The 7,743-nt window shown below is 41.9% G+C and overlaps 1 protein-coding gene across 2 annotated transcripts in view; it reads right to left on the minus strand.

Moving 5' to 3' along the window:
- The window catches only part of CDIN1 (CDAN1 interacting nuclease 1), a 707,904-nt gene extending 702,187 nt beyond the window's left edge, over nt 1-5,717 (minus strand). For both annotated transcript variants that reach the window (XM_073610474.1, XM_073610473.1), the window contains exon 1: nt 5,567-5,717. The gene's annotated coding sequence lies outside the window, so the exon portion shown is untranslated. The remainder of the gene's footprint in view (nt 1-5,566) is intronic.
- Between the last annotated feature and the right edge of the window lie 2,026 nt (nt 5,718-7,743).

The raw sequence follows: 7,743 nt of genomic DNA on the forward strand, positions 1-7,743 counted from the left end.
AAGCTCAAATCATCCCACCACTGGTTTCTTAAACATGACAATGAGTTCACTGACTTCAATGGCCTCCACAGTCACCAGATCTTAATCCAATAGAGCACCTTTGGGATGTGGTGGAACAGGAGATTCGCATTGTGGATGTGCAGCCGATAAATCTACAGCAACTGTGTGATGCTATCATGTCAACATGGACCAAAATCTCTGAGGAATGCTTCCAACACCTTGTTGAATCCATGTCATGAAGAATTAAGGCAGTTTTGAAGGCAAAAGGGTCCAACCTGGTACTAGCAAAGTTTTCCCTAATAAAGTAGCCGGTGAGTGTATATGTAAAATTTGACGCCTGTCAAATTATGATAAGCAGCTGTTTCCATACAACCACTGAATCCCATGGACTTACTTGTGCTGTCAGCACGCAGCACCTGGTGGCTCCAATTGCATAAACACACAACCAGTTCATGGCGTAAGGTCCTAAGCGCCCATGTGACTGAGGCCTTATGCCCCATACACACGGTCGGATTTTCCGACGGAAAATGTGTGATAGGACCTTGTTGTCGGAAATTCCGACCGTGTGTGGGCTCCATCACACATTTTCCATCGGATTTTCCGACAAACAAAGTTTGAGAGCAGGATATAAAATTTTCCAACCACAAAATCCGTTTTCGGAAATTCCGATCGTGTGTACACAAATCCGACGCACAAAGTGCCACGCATGCTCAGAATAAATAAAGAGATGAAAGCTATTGGCTACTGCCCCGTTTATAGTCCCAACGTACGTGTTTTACGTCAGCGCGTTCAGAATGGATTTTCCGACAACTTTGTGGGACCGTGTGTATGCAAGACAAGTTTGAGTCAACATACGTCGGAAAAAATCCTAGGATTTTGTTGTCGGAATGTCCGATCAATGTCCGACCGTGTGTACGGGGCATTAGAGTGGAAATCTGTCTTATCATCAATGCTAAAATCTGTCTCAGACCATATAAATCTGCTGCAATTGGCTGGCCAGGATTACAGGTGCAGGAGTCACAAATAAACTTGCAAGGGACGCTTACTAAAACTGGAGCAGACAGAATCTGGGGCAGCTGTGCATAGTAACCAATAAGCTTCCATCTTCATCTTGTCTAGTTAAAGCATTATTAAACTCAAAAGCAAACATTTTTTAAATTGCAGATTACCAGTGCTTAAAAATGATGGTAGCATTCGCTTTCTTTTTTTTAGGCTCTCTTTCTTCCAGTTTCATCAAGAGATCTGGCCAATAAGTCTTGTTGTTTTTCAAGAAAACAAGCCATCTTCCAAACGTATCAGTTACAGGTATGAGACAAACAACTTACAACTCACGGGGGTGCTTAGAATAATCAGCTTTTATTTATTCATACAAAACCTTTATCCCAAAACAAAAACAAAAAACTGTTTGTTGTATTTGAATATAAAGTATTAGGCCCCTTTCACATTTGTGCGACTTGTCTTGGGACTGCAAAGTCACATGACAAGTCATACCCCATGATTTCTAATGAGTACTATTCATATCTGTGCAACTTCAAGTCGCACCAACTTCAAAGTAGTCCCTGTACTACTTTGGTCTGACTTTGATGCGAGTTGACACAAGTATACACAGACATTCCCTGAAAAAGCGGTAAAATCGCACGAATTTGAAGTTGCAGTAGTGCGAAAGGGGCCTTAGCTGGAGTTTAGCTTCAATTTGTTAGTACTGTATACTTAAATCTGCTAGAACCTCAACACTCCCCTCTCCCCAGACTGATAGTCCCCTGTGCTCCTTCATCCAGAGAGGGGCACTCTTATACAGAAGGTGTGTTACTGGCCGGATCAGGAGGTGAAAAAGGGGGGGGGGGTCTAAAAAAAAATAAAAATAAAACTAATGCAGTCACCACATCAAATGATTGGTAAGCTGCAATATACTACATTTTTGGTTTGGGGTTTATTACCACTTTAACCTTAAGACCTTTTCTTTGAAATACACATGCTGAAACGCGTTTGCATTCCACTACTCGACGCCACGGCTGTTATCTGTGGTGACTGTATCGGGTAGTGTGATGTAGCACTTCCTTCCACAAATTCTCCTTTTATCAGCCAATGTACTTTTTCAATCATTTGCAATGTGATATCCTTATATATTTTTGCTGTATATATACAGTTTTTCTTGAATTTTGCAGTTCATTTGATTATCTCTATTTTTTGTAATTTTTGTACTTTTTTAGCTCTGATCGATAACAATAAAATAGATTTTTACTCAAATTGAAAATTTTCATTGCCTTAAAAATCCCTTTAGAGGTTCATATATTTTTCTATAAATTGATATGGGATGATGGCAATGACACATCCATACCACCGAGGTCACATGTATATAACCTTATAACCTCTGGAAGGTTTTATTCTCTTCATAACCAGGGCATTTTTTACTATTCCGTACTGTACTACTGTCACACAAATAGCATTCTTTTGGTTGTATTTAATCATCACTGTGTTTATTTTTTTGCTATATAAACAAAAAAAATCTGAAGTGAACTATATGTATTTCTACTAGTTGTCTGTACGATTTTGTGACATCTCAAACCTTTAACGGATTAAAAAAAATAATAATAATAAAATATAGAAAATATTGAAAACTATTTTTTTTGTTTGTTTCTGTTATAAAATTTTGCAAACAAATAATCTTTCTTTAAAAATGTAGGCCAAAATATATTCTGCTACATTTCTTTGGTATAAATAACCAAACTCAGTGTACTGTATATTAACTGGTTTGTGTGAAAGTTATAGAGTCCACAAACTAACTAACTATATAGATATCTATATAGTTATATTGTAAATGTTCGGGGTGATTAGACTCTAGTGGTGCATGCGATTATCAGACGCGCCATTCCAGACTGCATTTTTTAGGGCATGGCATCCCACTTTTATTTAAAGGAAGCTAAAAAGTTCAAACAAACAATAAACCAGGGGGTTCCACCATCACTGTATACCCATCTTTCAGCTTTAGCTTCCTGACATACTCACTGTCAGCTTTGTGCTGCTCGGTCACCATAGTGACACTGTACTACTCGGGGGGGGGGTATGATCAGGGATTTATTTTTTTTTATACTGTGATGATCACTGTAACAACAATCGTCTAAACTGTCATTAATGGCTTTCAATCATTACCCCATTGTTTACTATTGTGATGCTGTGATTGCCCCACAGCTATCACAAAGTACAGGGTGTTGGGACTGGCCCAGGTATCATGTGAGAACTGGTGATCAATCACAGCTCACTTACAGTAGTAAACAGTGATATCATGAATGGATTCCATTACTACTTGGCTGTTTTGACAGAACACTAGCAGCGTATACACTACGGTACACAATAAAATGAGTGGACATGGTCAGTCCGCCCACTAGTAACCAACAACATGGCCGCCTCCAAGGCGGCAACAGCTTTTTTTTACTCCTTAGTAAGGATGAGCTCAGGCGTGTTTGCATGCAGCAAACAGCATGTGCAGAGCCCGCCAGGAAGTCGGCACTGCACATCGCTAATCACAGGCAGTGAGACATTTCCCGATCTCTGCAGCCGCGCATCAGGAAAATGTCTCACTGCTTGTGATTAGCGCTGTGCAGTGCCGACTTCCTTACAGGCTCTGCACATGCTGTTTGCGAACACACCTGAGCTCATCCTTACTCCTTAGCCGGTGTTCTGTCAAATCAGACAAGTTGTCGAAATTTGCAATTACTGGTGCTGGAGAGTCACCTGAAGTGACGTAATTGGAGATTTTGACAGCACACCGGCACTGAGAGGTGGCACTAATGGTTACTGGTAGGTGGCTTTGATGGGCAGCACTGATGAGACACTGATAGGTGGCACCGGTGGGCAGCAGTGGCTGTCACTGTGTGGGACTGATGTCCCATTTATACAAGCCGGTAATGGGCTTATTTTTTTTTCTCTCCTCAAGCTGCCAACGTGAGGTGGAATAAAGCAGATTACCGATTTATGTTTACATTATGTGATCACATAATGTAAACATAATTTGGTAAACTGCATTTTCCACCTCATGTTGGCAGCGTAAGGAGAGAAAAAGAAATAAGCCCATCATCATCAGTCCCACACAGTGACAGCCACTGCTGCCCACGTGGACGTCCTACCGTAGCGCTAATCACAGGCAGTGAGACATTTTCCTGATGCGTAGCTGCAGAGATCGGGAAATGTCTCACTGCCTGTGATAAGCGATGTGCAGTGCCGACTTCCTGGCGGGCTCTGCACATGCTGTTTGCGAACACATCTGAGCTCATCCTTACTAAGGAGTAAAAAAGTAATTGGCTGACAGCTGTCCATGTGGTAACTCTGATCTGTCATCAGCCGAGTCCCAAGGACTCAGTGATCACAGAGCGCGCTGCAGGGGGCACACGGGCACAGTACTACATCCATGTACGCCCTCCTGGCAATCTAAGCCCACGCTGTAGCTGTCTTTCGGCTATAGCGTGGGCATCAAGTGGTTAAAATTATATTTACATATATGGTTCAGAAAGTGTCATCATAGTTACACTGTAAGGATGAGCTCCGGCGTGTTCGCATGCTGCACGTGCCGAGCCCGCCAGGAAGTCGGCAATGCGCTGCACTAATCACAGGCAGTGAGACATTTCCCCATCTCTGCAGCCACGCATCAGGAAAATATCTCACTGCTTGTGATTAGCGCTGTGCAGTGCCGACTTCCTGGCGGGCTCTTCACGTGCAGCATGCGAACACGCCGGAGCTCATCCTTATTACACTGTACTACTCTGGTTGGGGGGGGGGGGTGTTTGGGGGTGTGATCAGGGATTTTTTTTTTTTTTATACTGTGATTGCATGTTACAGTGATGATCACTGTAACAGCAATCGTTTGAACTGTCATTATTGGCTTTCAATCACCTCATTGTTTACTATTGTGATGCTGTGATTGGCCCACAGCTATTACATAGTACAGGGTGCTGTGATTGGCCCAGGTATCATGTGATCACTGGTGACCAATCACAGCTCACATACAGAAGTAAACAAGGACATCATGAATGGATTCCATTACTACGTGTAATGCGATCACACAGCAATCACGTGGTATCTGGGTCACATCACACATACCAAGCACTACAATCCGCTGCGTCAGATGGACAGAGCAGTTACAGAGCATGCCGTTGTGTGCACCAGGGGAGACGCACAGTGCACACGTGATGCACGACATACATGTACATTGCGGTGCCTGGGGGAGCCACTAACTGTACTTCTGCCAGTAAGCAAGTAGTTATGATTTGAGAATAAAAGCTAGAAGTTGTCAGGTTGCTATGAACAGCTGCTCCAGTCTTAGTAAATTCCCCTCTGTGTATCTGGTGTACAGACTCTACAGCCTGATTTCAGTGTAATTGTGTCATGAATTGATAAAAGTCCCCAAGGATATTGAATGCTTCACCTAAACCGTTATAAACAGCCCTTAAAATTCCTAACAGAGTCACAAGTTTCTGTATCTATGTAAATGTACTGTGCCTTATGTTTACTTCCCCTATTATCTTATACAATATAACAGTACTTTCTCAAAAAGAGTTTTCTCAGCTCTTACTTCTCTCTCTGCAGAGACGTAGAATTCATTCAGCTGCCTCTTCCCTCCACAATTCTCCAGTCTCTCTTAGCTCTCACCACTCCTTCCTGCTTCCGCTCTCCAAGCCTCGTTCTCGCCTCCACTCAGCGTTCCAAGCTTCGTTTTCGTCTTTACTCTGCATTCCAAGCCTCGTCCTAGATTTACTGTGTTTCGAGCCTCGTTTTTGCCTTTGCTCTGAGTTTCAAACCTCGTTTTCGTTCTATTTTGTTTTTAATCTACAAGTTGTATGTTTATACGTCTCCTAGTCACATGGCTACAAGTACTAGAAGAAATAAAAGTATATACCTATTCACATTATTAGTGTGACAAACAGACCTGTAAAGGTAGCCTCAATTAGGATTTTGCATGTATATTAACCACTTAAGGACTGAGCCTCTTTCTAAATTTTGTTGTTTACAAGTTAAAAACAGTTTTGTTTTTTTTTTTTGCTAGAAAATTACTTAGACCCCCAAACATTATACATTTTTTTTCTAACACCCTAAAGAATAAAATGGCGGTCATTGCAATACTTTCTGTCACATCGTATTTGTGCAGCGGTCTTACAAGCGCACTTTTTTGGAAAAAATACTCATTTTGAATTCAAAAACGAGACAACAGTAAAGTTAGCCCAATTTTTGTTTTATATTGTGAAAGATAATGTTACGCCGAATAAATTGATATCCAACATGTCACGCTTCAAAGTTGCGCCCGCTCGTGGAATGGAGACAAACTTTTACCCTTAAAAATCTCCATAGGCGACGTTTAAAAAAATTGTACAGGTTGCATGTTTTGAGTTACAAAGGAGGTCTAGGGCTAGAATTATTGCTCTCGCTCTACCGATCACAGCGATACCTCACATGTGTGGTTTGAACACCGTTTTCATATGCGAACGCTGCTCACGTATGCGTTCGCTTCTGCACGCGAACTCGTCGGGACAAGGAGCATTTAAACAAAAATTTTTTTATATTATTATTATGCATTGCGATGCAGCCTTGAACGATTCAGCATCGATGCAGAGAACGGCTGCTTTGCGATTGCGCGAATGATGTCATCCCGGCACGCCCTCTCCTGGGAGGGAGGGAGAAGAGCTGCACCAGAGCAGACCTGGGAGCTGTATTGTGGTTATTGGCCGGTACACGGAAGATTGCTGCGGACGGTATAGAGTGCTGGGGAGTCTCTGTGATGCCATGTAGTATTTACTGTTCAAAACAAATACTGTTGTTGTCTGCTGTGTTCAGACTTTGCTACATGCAGAGAGTGTCCTGCAGATAAAATAGAAAAATTGAGTTCTTCTGACTGCTTTAATTTTTTTATGAAAACCATGGGCAGTAATCATGATGCATGAAGATGCGCGCCTCTACCCAGAAGTGATGTAATCTCATCACTTCCACAGTCACTCCCCTGAAGGGAAATCATCTAACTGATGTTCACTGATCTCCCTTATTTCCATCTGCCAACACCTGTTGTGCCTGAAAGAGGGGCAGCAGATCCTGGGATACATGATGGGGTAGTTGGGCATGTAAGTTGCCCTCAAGAGTATGTGGAAGTGGTCAGGTGGCTTTTCAACAACAAGCAGTCAGCTTGACAGTAGTCAATACAGCCCAAGCTTCAACAACAGCCAGGAGTGTGTTTAAAATCCCGTTCTACCAGCCGTAGTTTACAAACTGCACTAATAGACAGGTGATTAAAGTAAAAATGCTAAGCATTTAAAACTACTTTAATTCTGAATCATACCTGGTAAAATATCATGCATGAGATGTAAATAGCACAGAGAATAACCAGTGAGATTATAGCGGTGCCAAAAAACAAAAACAGGTTAAAACATAACAAAGTTTATTCAATACATGATCAAAAGGTACAAAAATGTGATATATTTCTTTTACACATATCCAAAAGAAGGTCATAATAGGTGTTCACTTTACACATATGGTAGAAGTGTAGTGTCTAATCCCAACATGTTTCGCCAAAATTGGCTTCCTCAGGGGATTAATAGAAGATCACTAACAGTCAACCAATTGATCACCAAAGATGGATAGCATGACCAACCACACCGCCGTGGGGAAGGACACCCAGTGACCGTAGGAGGCACAAAAAAGATCAGGATAGTATATCATTTAGGAACTAGAGATGGGGGTGTCTATGAGTGCATGGCTGATGCC

Source organism: Aquarana catesbeiana, linkage group LG13 (genome assembly GCF_042186555.1).
Source record: "Aquarana catesbeiana isolate 2022-GZ linkage group LG13, ASM4218655v1, whole genome shotgun sequence".
In the NCBI taxonomy this organism is placed as follows: domain Eukaryota; kingdom Metazoa; phylum Chordata; class Amphibia; order Anura; family Ranidae; genus Aquarana; species Aquarana catesbeiana.